This window comes from Anas platyrhynchos, chromosome 23 (genome assembly GCF_047663525.1).
Source record: "Anas platyrhynchos isolate ZD024472 breed Pekin duck chromosome 23, IASCAAS_PekinDuck_T2T, whole genome shotgun sequence".
In the NCBI taxonomy this organism is placed as follows: domain Eukaryota; kingdom Metazoa; phylum Chordata; class Aves; order Anseriformes; family Anatidae; genus Anas; species Anas platyrhynchos.
The window spans coordinates 2,500,860-2,514,588 of record NC_092609.1 but is presented as its reverse complement, the minus strand read 5'-3'; the positions used below and the strand labels follow the sequence as shown (position 1 = coordinate 2,514,588).

General features: G+C 42.4%; 1 long non-coding RNA gene across 3 annotated transcripts in view; it reads left to right on the top strand.

Annotated features, from left to right (window-relative positions):
• Positions 1 to 13,729, top strand: part of LOC119713503 (uncharacterized) — a 151,686-nt gene that overhangs the window by 24,168 nt on the left and 113,789 nt on the right. The window contains exon 3 of one of the 3 annotated variants that reach the window (XR_005260731.2): positions 2,125 to 3,332. The exons of the other annotated variants lie outside the window; for them this stretch is intronic. This is a non-coding gene — a long non-coding RNA (uncharacterized lncRNA). Of the gene's footprint in view, positions 1 to 2,124; positions 3,333 to 13,729 lie in introns of those variants that run through there. 3 annotated transcript variants of the gene reach the window in all.

Sequence of the window (13,729 nt, the reverse complement as noted above, 5' to 3'; positions counted from 1 at the left end):
TAGTCTCCCTTTATACTGTCAGGCACTGCTGGGGCCATGGCAAAGGTACCTGCAATGTGCATGAGTGGGGTAAACTCATAATCCTGGTGAGTTTATAACCTACTGCTCATATAAGGAGCTGCTAAAATGCGAGCAAGCAATGTAATCAATGTGAGAAGGGGAGGAAAAGATGGATTTCAAGGTTTGTAGCTTCTTCAGTGACTTTAATCAGCAGTGCACGGGGGTTGAATGAGCTTGGTTGAGCTTTCTACAGCATAATGCTGTCTGGAGAGAGATCGGTACGAGGTTTTGGTATATCGCAGTGGGACCCAGACCTTTTCAGAAGGCTCGCGTGGGCTGGGTTTGCAACTACTGGTGTAAAATTAGTGGTCATCTTTTAAATTTCAATGGCACCAGCACTATACCTAGATTCTCTGTCAGGGATTGTACATTGGGAAGGAGCACTGGAAGCTGAGCACTTGCTCAGAGGGCTCTGGAGTAGTCTTATCTTAAGCCCTGGACATCTGACTGTTATAATTACGGGTATTGCTATAGGACAGTCCCTATTGCTCCCAATAATAATAAAAAAAAAAAAAAGACAAAGCAGACAAAACAAAAATCAGATTTAAAACACTGCCACTTGCTCACTTAACTTGGCTTTTGAGAGGACATTCCCAAGCCTTTTCAAGTGGCAACAAAGAGCTTACTAAACGCACCGTCCTTTCACGTTATTTCTGTGTTGGACTGGGATTGGGCTTTAGAAGAAATGTCAGTGAAGGTTATTTTGACCACCAAGATCTGATCAGAAGCTCTTCTCTCAAGCTGCAGTGTTACAGATGCCGTACACAGCCATTTTAATTAAACACCCATCCTCGTAATCAAATGCTTGGCTACTGGAGATGTCACCTTGTGTAACTTGATTAGATTTTACTCTGCTGGAGGATGGAATCAATTTTTCTTCTAGTTGTTTGCTAAGAGGTTTTTTATTAATAACACAAATGGAAATTTAACTTGGAAGGGCTCCTCCTTGTATAGATCTGGGTCTTCTTGCCAAGTCTATGTTCTTGGCTCTGTCGCAGACTCAGTGATGACTTTGATGGCTCATTCTGGGCCTTGGCTTTCCCTGCATCATTTTCCTGTGCCAGTTCCTCATTTGTGGAATAAAAGTAGCTCTTCCCTAAACTCATAATCTCTTCGTTACCGTCTGGTGTCCCAACCCAATGGCGATGAGGGCTGCGTGTGTAGATCATCACATCCTGGTGGGATTTATTCCTTAGGGTTTGCTTAATGTATGAGCTCACGTTACACAAGTCAAACTTGAGGAAAATATGCAAGTGCATTGAAAAAGCAAACTTTGACACTTAAAAAGCAAGCAGGGTTTCCTAGGGTAAAAGCAGGCCTGTCTGGATTAAGTGGCTCTGGCATATTGCGTGACTGCCTCTTTCTAGAGCTCTGACTCACTTATGCAGTAAAACATTTATGTTTTACAGCATCAGGACATGTTTGTATAGGTGAAGGGAAATTGCTCAGGTAGAAAATGCTGCTCTGGGCTTCCGTCCCCTGTGGAGGGACAGCAAATCTGCGTGCAGATGCTCAGCACAGGCACTCGAGTAACCTCTGCATTTGATGCCTGCTCAGTGCTGGGGATGTATAATTGATAGGGGCGTGCATCCCTGCTGCAGGCTCCTAACAAGGATCCCATACATTAATGCATTATCTTAGCAGGCCGCGGGGGCTTTGGGTTTCTGTGCATGTGCAGGTTATGTGGGGTAAATTTGTAATGTCAGCTCTTCTGTTATGGGCTTAGCATGCAGGGGATGCGAGGAAGCTTGCTTGATTTCACTGGGGAGGAAAGTACTTTTTGTTTATGGATAGGAGGGATGTGGGGAGTGAGCATGGCATGTTGATATCCTAAATATTCACTTGGTTTTTGTGTGCATTTGTTTCTGTGCCAGTGCTTCTACTTGTGTTGGGGAAGAAGAAATGGGATAGGGTTGTGTCACTGCCTATAACTTTGAGATAAAGCAGATGCAGGAACTCAGGGTAGGTGGCAAATGGATAGATGGGGATGTGGCAGAAAAGCAGGTTAGCTGGTGCTCTTCTGCCTAGTCCTGGCTTGTGGTGACTCTGGGCTATCTTTGACAGGTATCATCATTACTTGGCCAACAGGGGTTGGAAATATTTAATGGAATTTACTAATTTGATCAGCAATGGAGACTGCTACTCAGTGGAGAAGGAAAATGGATTCCCCCCAGATGAGAGTGTAGCAATACCTAATTATCTCATTCTGGCTGTTGCCCTCTGTGCCCACATGTATTCAATCATTCTCATTTAGTTCTGGCACCATAAGGATTTGTCACTTAATAATTTGTTTTACTTGTAGCCATTTCCTTTTGATAAAGTGAGCGTCAGGTGGCTGTTCCTGGGCATTTTGCTGATCCGATCATTGAAAAAATTGTTCAAATACTGTTTCTGCATTGCTGCAATTAGCATAAAGGGAAAGTTGCATGTGCTGCCATAAATTGACCAATTTACTTGTGATTTTTTTTGTGTGCTTGCTGCTCATTGTTCTATCTTTTTACCAATACATTCACTTAAAAATAATAATATCTCTTAGCCATTTGCTGGTCTGTATTTATGTTGACAAAAGTTTCAACAATAATCAATGATAGGCATAGATTTCATATGTGGCAACCTTCAATTTGAAAACTCTTGCTCACCTGAGTGTAGATAGAATGCATTATCTGACAGTAATTACTCTAATTAATAAATGGATCCTCCTCCTAAAGCTTATTTCAAGAGGAAGAAAGTGTAGCTTTCAAGTTGTGGTCAGGTGTGAAGGCTTGCATATGCTGTGAATCTTAGTTCTAGATGTTGATTTTTTGTGTCCGTATTTGTAAACCTGCTGCTCTGTGTGTAGTGGGTATGTGTATGCGCTATGAATGAATTATAAATATTTAGTTATGCTTTTAGATCTCTTTATCACATCTGAGCTCATTAAAACAAAGCAAATGTAATCAATCAAACCTGCTGGTAAAATGTGACAGGCAGTTAAATTAGGGGATTAAAATAGTGAATTCCTGGAGGTACTCTAAACCAGAAGGATGCAAAGAGCTGGGTTTAAATGTGTTGTTGTGAGCATCCCTACCAAATGGCTCATGCAATACCATATGTAGGAGCAACTCACAGTAAAGTGTTTGCCTTTGTTGTATCGTATTAAATAAGGACTTAAGATTACATGTTTGAAAGACAAAGCAAGCCCAGTTTTTTTTCTTTTTAAATACTCTGATTTATATATATATATATAAATCTTTTGCATCTGTTTTGTATCCCTTTTATGGGATATTGGGTAAGGTTATATAACAACTTGCTTTAGTTAGAAGATAAATGGATAAGAAAATACATTAAAACTCATAATCATGTGGCTTGCATATAGTCCAGGATCATGTCTGAATTGTGCTATGCGAAATAGAAATAAGTATTAAATATTGGTGCAAAGTATAAGTCTATATTTTGTTTAGCCTTTGGCTTGCCTAGAATGTAAATCATTACCCCACAAATATTTTTTCAGCGTAATCTAAAGGAATCTCAATGTTTTTAAATATTTAATCTTTTTTATCTTGTTCCATTTTCTGTTCTATATTCCCAGCATACCAATACTTTATTGTGACTTTTTTTTTTTTGAAGATAAGAACCTAATCTCAGCACTTGCCTCTTCCTTTATGAACGTGTGGCATTCTGCAAAATAGGATTTTACTCAGTGGCTGAAGATTTGTGTGAGGTTTCCATGTTTCTGATACATGCTTAACAGCTTTTAGCAGGTTCTCTGGAATGACCTGATATTCACCTCTTGAAAAACACTGACTGGGATCCCCAGATAGGCAGAATAGTTGAAGGTGGGTTTTGTACTAGCTAACCCATCCCCATAGCATCTCTTTGGATATATAAAGAAGATCTGACATTTCCATCCAGTGGAAGCCACAATGTCGCATCCTAGCCAGCAGTGCTGCCAGAGATCTGTCTTCCCTTTCCCCTCATACTTCCTCATCAGATTTTGCAAAGATCCCAATACATAGACTTTGACATGAAAAAGAACACCGGTGACAACCCCAATGAATATCCCCACAATATGCGTTGGTATGGTATTTATGGAAATTGCAAACCTGTAGGCTTTAATAACGCACTAGATTTGTTGCACTATAATCTCTGGTGTAATTGTTATAATAAATAGATTCTGTAGATGAACATATTGTGAATAAATGACTTGGGTTTAATTTCATTTGGCCATGGGGGGAACAAAACAACGAAATGCCAAGGATATCTTTTATCCTTTGATTTATGTTAGTCCCAGGTATAAACAAGGCTGTTTTTCAAATGCAAGAGTCTAAATTGGAGGCACAAATCTCACCTCTTAATGACTTGAATGTCACTGCCATGAAGCTCCATTTTTACATGCCCAGATTTCTAAGCCAAAATGTGCATTTTCAAATGCAGATCAGACAACCCATGTTCTTTTTTTTCATCTTCTTGGATCCCAGGATGTGAGTGCCAGACCATCAACTAAAGTTAATTGGTGCTGTCCAATTAACCTCAGCTATTAACATGGTCATTGTCTTTGGATATAACAATGCAGGAATGGTCCAAAGCTCTAAATACCAACTGTTAAATTCTGTCTAGTACTTAATTCTTCAGCAAAACATCCCTGTGAGCTCTGCACCACCAGCAGCAGTGAGCTACTTGTCTGGTACCCTGAGCTTTTCAGCCAGAAGCTATGCTTGGAAAGTGCAGGGTGCCTTCAAGTGCTTTTCAAGGCAACAGGATTAGAGAGGTATTCCTAATTTGGCCCCCTAATCCCTTTCAGTTAAGGGGTATTTTTTTTGACAGCCCGGTGTGTCTGCTCCACTTTTCAGTGGATGTGTTCTTCATCATATCTCTGTCTCCCTTGCACACAGATTAATGCTGCCATCAAAGGTTTCACAGCTGCATAAGCTACAATGGCATATTTTTCAGTAAGTGGCCTAACTCCTGCTATTGTGTCAGGCTTGGGAGGGAGAAAAGGATTCCAGGAAATTAATTGAAGGCTTGTAATGGGAATTTGAAATGAGACCTGGAGGCTGTTGTTCCCTTGAGTTTGGGACAATGTTTCACTTCATCATTAGTGATGTCAGAAAATGTTAGTCCGTGTGTTACAGCTTTCATGGAAAGCATTTGTGCTTTTGCAGTGTACAAATTAAAAACACTGTAAAACCTGAAAGAATTTAGTGAGCTCGGGGGAAGGGTACTAAAGGGGGCTCAGCCTTGGATCGATGCTATAAAAATTGTATGATGCTTTGCAGATGGCTGAGTATAAATCTCCTAGCTGCCTTACCTACTGCTTTTGCATCTTGTGGCTAAATATAGACGAGCACTTCTTTGGCTGGCGTCAGCCAGCGCTGCTCTGCTGAACACGAGGGACTTTCATCAGTTTATACCAGCAGATTCCTATTTAGCGATGGGAAGTATTAGAAGTGAAGCAGGTTGTGTTGTGTTGTTTCAATTAACGTGCAAGGATACCTGCAGAGCCAAAGAAAAGAGAAGAGAAAGCAGGCACTTATCTTCTACAGTTGTAATGTATGTGCAGATATTGAGTTATTGTACGTATCAAGCTAATTACTGTAATGAATGGATAATAATCCTCCAGCAGCCTGTGAGATTGCTTGATGACATACTGGGCATCTTTTTAGCTTGCCACTACTTTAATCCATATTTAGCTGATGACTAATGAAATGCAACCCAGAGATCCTTGTTACGAATGCTTCTATTGAAATAATTTAACCAAGCTATTTATTATCCAGCTCCTCTTTTTAGTTCCAGATTGCTCTCTGCTCTACAGGTGCTTCTGGGTGTTTAGAATAAAAACACAGGCTTTCAATTCTGGGATGGCTCCATGCTTAGAAATAACCATTTAGGCAAGGATCAAACTCCACTTATGCATCTGATTTGTTGCTTCTGTTTTGCAGACAAACAGACCTTCAGGCACTGCATGTAGATTTGTACCTAATTTTATTAAAGTGGGCACTTCCTTCCTGGCAACTCTGCCTTGAAGCAAGAAAACTGATGGCCTGTGTAGCTAACACACTACTTAAATTTGCACTTCAGAGCAATGCACAATAAATAGAGCAAAGAGTGCTTTGGCTGCTGAGTCAGTACAAGCTGAAATGGTGTGAAGTTGTCTCTTTTCCTGTGACTTGCTGCACACACACTTTCAGTAGCATCTGTCATGTCAATAGGATGCGCGTCTTCTAAGGGGATGCAGCGAGCCAAAAAGTTGTTAAAAGTCATGAGCTGCTCAGGTGAAGCTGATCAAGTCTGGAGGCGGCATTGCTGTCCTTCCCCTCTACCAAGTAATTCACCCTGTGTAGGCAGAGGGAGTAAATGGAACTAGATTAGTACCATGGCACATTGCTTTGGTGTAAATGACAGCACAAGCTGCAGCTCAGAGAAGAATCAGCCCCACAGAATGGAGGAGTTGGTAACGAGCCTTATAAATCATTTCTTTCCTGGAGATGCTTTAGATATATCTGAAATCAGTATGAAAACTAAGGCAAGCCCTCCAAGGAAGGAGGGCTGGATGCAGTTTGCTCCTGGATGTGAAATAGCAGCCAGGCAGAGCAGAGTAAGAGGCAGTGTTACTTGTGAGCCTGTGCTCTTTCATTTTGTACTTACTGTTGAGGGTCCTGGTGATTATATTTTTATTACAGTCTGCCTAACCTTGACTAGCAGCATTAAGCAAGTGTGTGTTTCAGTGGGTACTTATCCAGGAATGTGATTTTTTTATTTTAATACCAGATAGGGAGCAAGTACTGCAATTGTTCGCAGCAGAGTTCCAGAAAATTACAAAATCCTTCATTAGCACAAGAGATTGCAGCGTGGTTCTTTCTCATAATTAGCTGAGTTCTTGAGTGCCTGAAAGACTTTTTTATAGTGAAGAAAGTTGCAGAAATTAATTCACAGGGGGGTGGAGGGGAAAGGCTGAGAGCAACGAATCCTGAACCCATCTCCAAGGCAAAAAAAAGTACAAGCATGCGTGTTTGTCCTTGTAGGATCCAGCCCTGCAGAACATTTTATAAAGCCTTGATAGATGTCCAAGTTACTGATGTGATTTGTAGCCTTAAGGCTATGAGCCCATCACCAAATTGCATACGGTGCAGAAAAGCACGCAGAGGGTTAAAATTACTGCTGGGATTAAGTGCAGTGTAAAACTCTGCACAACTGCAGTGCCCTCTGGATGGGGATCTTTCAGGGCTTTACTTCACCTCATTGCTTCTTAGAAGTCTGGAGGAGAGCAGGGTGCACCCTCCTGGGCTGGGTTTTCTCTAATGAGATCCCTGCTGGGGCCCTTGCAGCGGAGGCTGCACCTGAGCAGCCTTGTTCCGAGTGGGTGTCTGCAGGGGAGGCAGGCAGCTTGGTCACGTTAGTGCTGCGTTTCGTATTCCAAACAGGGCTGCGAAGATGAGAAAGGGATTTTCCCCAAAGCACAGAGCAAATCAGTAGCTGCTGCAGCATCTCTGGTTTCCCAGCATCAAGCAACCTCGGAGGGAGCGTCCCCTCCTCTACAAGGACAAACCCCTCATAATACTGCAGAAATTCATACCTACGTGTGTGCCTTTTTAGAAGGCAGTTTCCTTGTTGCTTTTTCAATTGTTGCAGAAAGGGCTCAGTCCTTAGTATGACAAGGCACTGCAGTCAAAATCAGTGCTGGTTGGGGCCAGCTGCACTTGTAGGATCAGGTCCCCCTGCCCTCCTGACCCCACTGCAGTGGGCTCTGCCCTGCTGCCTTACACTCAAGGAGGGCTCCTAAGCAGCAGAAATTCTGACTGCCTGGAGAGATTTTCTTGCTGACTTGTTCGTCTAGCCTACTGCTGTTTCTTGTGTTATTTTTAAATCTTCACGCTGTAGTGGTGGTGGGGGAAAAGGCTGCCTTAATTACTGCAGATAAAATAAATCAGGGAAATCTCATTGCAAATGCAGGGAGACGAGACATGCCCAACTACAGCTCCCTGAGTCATCCTGCCAATAAGGCTATTAATTCTCGTCTGAGGGAACAGACTGCATCTTCAGAGGCACTGCTAAGAGGTATTGCAGGCTTTCAGATCTCTGGGACGCTTGCTCCCATGCTGATGGCCAAAGGCTCCAGCCATGATGTAATCCTCTCCAGGAGGAGAGCTGCCAAAATGAGGAGACAAGGCAAAGAAAAGTTCCTGGGCAGATGATTTCAAACCTTATCTTCCTTTGTGGCGAGATTGATGGAGGGAGTCTGTGATGTGCATATCTTTAGGGTGCCTATTTATAAGATTCACTTATTGTGAAGTGTCAGTCCGCAGATCCCATGGCGTTCTGCTAATTTGGGTGTACGTGTAAATGAGTCAGAGGCAGTACAACTCGATAACCAGAGCACTGACCTTAGAAGTAAGGGAATCTTGTGTTCGTTCCCAACTCCACCACTTAGTCACCTTCTTTCTCATTGCATTAGTTCTCATTCTTCCTGTTTCCCTCTGACATCATTGTAAAAGCTCCTGGAGACTCAGCAGTGGGTCTAAATGTGTCCTTGAGATCTGGCACTTGGCATGGAGGGACTTGTCTGAGACCTGGCATAACTGAGTTTCTGTGCCCAGCAGTGGGTTAATGGATCTGCAGCCTTCCGCTTCATTGCTTTTACAGTATCAGCCAGCAGAAGGGAAGATGCTTTTGCCAGAATGATCCCTAAATTTTTTATGCAGCTGAAATCTAGGACCAGAAAAAAAAAAAAAGCAATCTGGGGGGGGGGGGGGGATGGGACACAAAGATGGGAGGCAGCTGGTTACGTTAGCACAAGAACAACACTGGCTGCTTTAGGAGAAGTTGCTGCTGCAGGTATGAGAGCACTCTGCTTCCACCGAGCACAGCAAAGCCCAGAAGTCCTCTGCATTTCATAAGATCCTGATGTGCCTGAGAGCGGGCTTCATGGACCACACCATTCTCCATGCTCCCAGATGCAATTTCTGCTTGCTCATCCATCTGTGGATGCCTTCTTGCCTCTTGCTATTGTGGCTTTTGGTCTGTTTTTTGAGCTGGTTCATAGGTGAAAATTGTCAATAACTTTATTTCTAGGTGTTCCCCCCCTCTCCTCCTGTGGCTTGCAGGAAGCTCCCTCCCATCTGCTCCCACCATATGTTTTCGATGGCAATTTGCACACTGGATTAGAACATGGGGCTGATCAGAACATTGCACTTTTTAAAAATAATTATTCCTGCTAAAAAGACTTTGCTGCACCTAGGAACAAATACATTTTTCATAATCCTGCCCATTTTTTTCCCCACACACAAAATCAGCAATCAACTACATTAAAAATAAAGATGAGGAAGATTTTAATTACCATTATTTAGCTATAAAGGAATAAAACATCGCTCTCTGAGGCTCCAGAAATCCAGACATCAGAAATAACCTGGTTCAATCCTAGAGGCAGTGAGCAATCACCTCAGCTGCTTTAATTGCAATCATCATTATAGCTCTAATTTTCAAAATACTTCATCTAAGGCCCAGAAAGCGAGAAGGCTGGAGAAGCAGTTTGGTTTACTCTGACCATGTTTTATACCTGCTGTATCACTCCAGCAGCATCTCAGCAGACATCTATCACAATAAACTATGCTGAATAACAGTGCTCCTGCAGTGCTTAAGCTTGTAAAGATATTCTGTTTGCTCTTAAGGAATGTTTTTTATTTGATGCTGGGGACTTGCTATTAGTATTTACTCTTTTTTTCCCCTCATTATATTTTACTGTGGATTTGTTTCTTTGCTTGCACTCTGCATTGTTTTGTCTCTGAAAACAATGTGGATTTATGTGCACTAAAACCACAGTGATGGTAGAATTTACTTGGAACACAAAAGCAGCGTGGTGTCAGCCCATTAGTTATTATAATTAGCGCTGCGCAGTTATTAACACCACACGGTCCTGCCAAGAAATTCTCATGGACTCGGATCAGTCCCGAGTGTCAGCAAGTGGCATTCTGTGGGGGAAAACAAACACCAAGCTCTGTGCCTGACCCTGCTGCTCTGAAAGCTGTGCAATGCCTCTGCATTGGTGCAAATCTGTGCTTGTTTAGGGTCTTGTGGTATCAGTGGAAATGTAAAAATAAATAAGTAAAAATAAATAAATTAAAAAAATAAAAAAGGTGTTCCAGTTAGAACCATGCAATCCAGGGAGTGAGGAATGGGAACTTGACATTGCCTGAGGGAGAAAGAGCAAACTCTGCTTACCTGCTCATATCTTTACTGGCAATGCCTTTGGCTGTCAGTTGAGTTCCTAGAGGGCTAAAAACTTCATTCGGTGCCTTTTGAAACTGATGGGACTTTGTGCTGACAAATTCTGCACCGTGCCCTGCAGTCACTGATATTCATGGTGTACTGCTTTCATTTCACCCCATAAACCAAACGCAAAAAGTTCAGAGAAGGGCAATGAAGTAAATCAGGGGAACAGAGATCTGGCTCTATGGGGAAGCTGAAGTCTTAAACTTGTGAAATCCCTGCTTGTTTAGCCCAGGAAAATGAAGGGTAAGAAGGGAGAGAAATATGATCTCTATAGAATAGAAGTAAGCAATTGAGGGGAGATGGGGAAAAGAGATTTTAAGGCCAGGAGTCACTTACTCACAGGAGTCCTTACTCTGTGTTGGAGAGACCTTGTTTTATCTTCCAAAAATTGCTCTAGATAAGTGATTGGTGTGGTTCATCACCTGGGGACTAAGTCCTGGGCAGGATATCTGGTGAGTAGCCAAGTCTGAGCTTGTTTGAGGGTTCTGGTTTGTTTTACTGAAGGGCCTGATGAGGTGTTACTGCTGAAGGGCCTAGAAGCTGTGTTCAACTTGCATAGGAGACTTTGGGAAATGCAGGCCCTAAACAAACAATGCAGCTTTCTGGCTAGCTAAGGACACTTGTGTCCCTCTCATTTAGTGTAAAAACACAGCTGTAAAGATTCTGCAAGACCTCACAAGGGTTGTGCTTATGCCTGTGGTCTCCCGGAGTAGGTGTTATAATGTGACCTTGCATCTCTGCTAAATGATACACTGAGAACTTGAAGGAATAAAGGAATAGTTTGTTTTTTTTTTTTTTTGTTTTGTTTTGTTTTTTGACAAATCTGCTAATTGGTCAATGGATTTAGTGGACCAACAGCTAGATCTGGCCTAGACAGTCTGGGTTTTGGGGAGGCAATTGTACTGTGTGGTTGCCACCACTGAGAATCCAGGTGAAGTGGCAGGAGGGTAATATTTATAAAGGGGAAGGAGGCGTGATTGCTTTGCACCCAAGGTACTGGATGCTCCGTCCACTTCTGTACCCCAAAATGTGGAAAAAAAAAATGAGTCAATCACACAAGAAAAACTGGATGCTAATCATTCTCATAATCTCATAATTTGCCAGTCCTGGGCAAGGATATTTTGGAGAGAGTGCATACCTTGGTGTCTGACAGGCTGATCCTGACCTGCCAGCTTTAGTTGATAGCTCCATGCTCACACAGCTTGTTTGTATAACCATCGTTTGGGTAAAGCAAAACAAACAACAAAAAATACACGAATGCTTGAAAGAACTCTGGCAAGATTGTCCTTGTTTGCAGAAGGCACATGTATGGGGTTGCTATACTGTGTAAGCAGGCTCTGTTGTGTTCCTTGTGTGCTAAATGCTACCAATTAAATTTGAACCATATGAAATGGGAATCAAAAATATCTCTAGAATGATTTTTAAAATGAATTTGCATAGTACAGGTCCAATTTAAGTAACTTTCCCCAAGGCACAGCAGACCTGTGAGCTCTCTGGCTGGGCAGGGTGGTTATATCTTTAAATCTCTTCATTCTCCCGTAGATTTTTTTTTCTCCCCATATAGAAAACCCCACCCATATCTCTGCAGTATCTGCAGCATGAATTAGGAAGTCCATTGGGACATCTAGGTCAGCATGAGCAGATCTGACATCAGCCTGCAGATTATGCCCACAATCAACAGTGCTGCAGTTGTTTCTTTCCTTCCTCCCTCCCCCTCTTTGTACTAGGAGAAAATTATTCTCAAATGGCAATTCTAAGAAACATTAAAATGGCTCTGCAGACGCTCTTGTCAAAATGCCACTCTCTTCATCAGAAAAAAACCCTCCCATGTCTTGTGTGTAGAGAATTTATATAATCCAATAATGTATATTTGCTAATGCAATATTGACTGGGATTCAGAAACCCAGCAGAGAGAGAAAAAGGAAGGAAGCTGAAAGCTGATGATGGTGCAGAGAGGAAAAATGAAGCTGGTATCTGATAAGAGTTTTCACAACAAAACTGGTGGCCGGGTCGAGAGCCTGGTTGCACTGCTGTCTAATGAGATTTCCCCACTGGCTTCAGAGTTGCTCCACCTACTTCCATAAATGAATTTGCCCCACATTGGTAGGTCTGTACAAAAAAATACCACTTCTTGCTTCTGCCCGCTGTCTTCCAACAAGGCCCTACCCACATTAATTCCAGCCCCCATGCTCCCTGTCCATGTATTAAGATATTCTTCTGAATTCTTCAATTTCCTGTGCTTTTTACAACCTCAGGGTCTCTCTTACATCCTCATGCTATTTTTATAATACTTTAATTATACTGGCCTCAGTGGAATTATGCCTGATGTTTCCTAGGGTAGAACTAAACTCAAACTCCCCGATTCTGAGCCTGGTTATACATTGGTGTAATTCGGTGGAATTAACCTTAATTCTTACCACATTGTACCTTGGGACAAAGATTGCCTCTAAGGATGTGAATAAAGCAGCTGGGAATAGAAGCATTCACTTGTAGTTTTTTTTTTCAGGTATGGTGGAAACTTTAAAGATTTCTTCCTTACGGAGTTGGAATTTGGATGATAGTTCCCCTGTGGGTCATCTAAAAATGGAGTGAGGTAGAGACATCAGGCCTGCCAGCTTGTGGTTTAAGTAGAGCTGATGGGTAGAGACTGGGAGAGGAAGGAAGCTGCTGCACAAGGAATTTAAGGGATTTGCTCAGGGTCCTTCTGCAGGTCAGAGGCAGTTCTGGAAATACAACTCATTTAGTGTCCAGGTCACGTGTCCTATTGGAATATTGGAAGAAAATCCTTTTTTTTTTTTTTTTTTTTTCCATGGGGAGCTTTTGCACAGCGTAAGTAGCATTTCCCTTCTAATGCACGACCATTATTTCCAGTACAGGAGACATGCCAGGATTGTACCCTACCTGGTGAATATCTGTGTCCTTTCAATGAGCTGCAAAACCGAGACTGCGTTCCTGGTGACCTAAATGCTTGGGATGGGCCAATAACTCTGCACCTGGGTGCCTGAACTGGGGCAAAATAAACTTGTACATGCTCGTGCACAGACCACACAGGATAATCTAGGTGATTTCATGTCAGTCTGTGGAATAAGTATGTCTTATTGCAGCAGTATTGATTATCTGGTGAGGTATTTTGGTGTCTTTCCCTGCAGCTAAATGCAGATTTAAACTGCAGAGAGATGCTGCTATGCTTATAGTGGGATAAATAATAAATCAAAGCTTGATGGGATGGCTTTTTCTTAACCAAGGGCCAGTACCGAACGGTGCTTTTCCATCACATGCATGGTGGCATGCTTGCCTTGCTGTCCAGAGGAGCCTTTGTTCCCCTGCAGAGTCCCATTAACTTCCCGTGGACATAACGGTCTGTCTTTGAGGAGTTGGTTGCGGACTTATCTTCTGCTAGAGATAACTATAAGTGCTTTCTTTT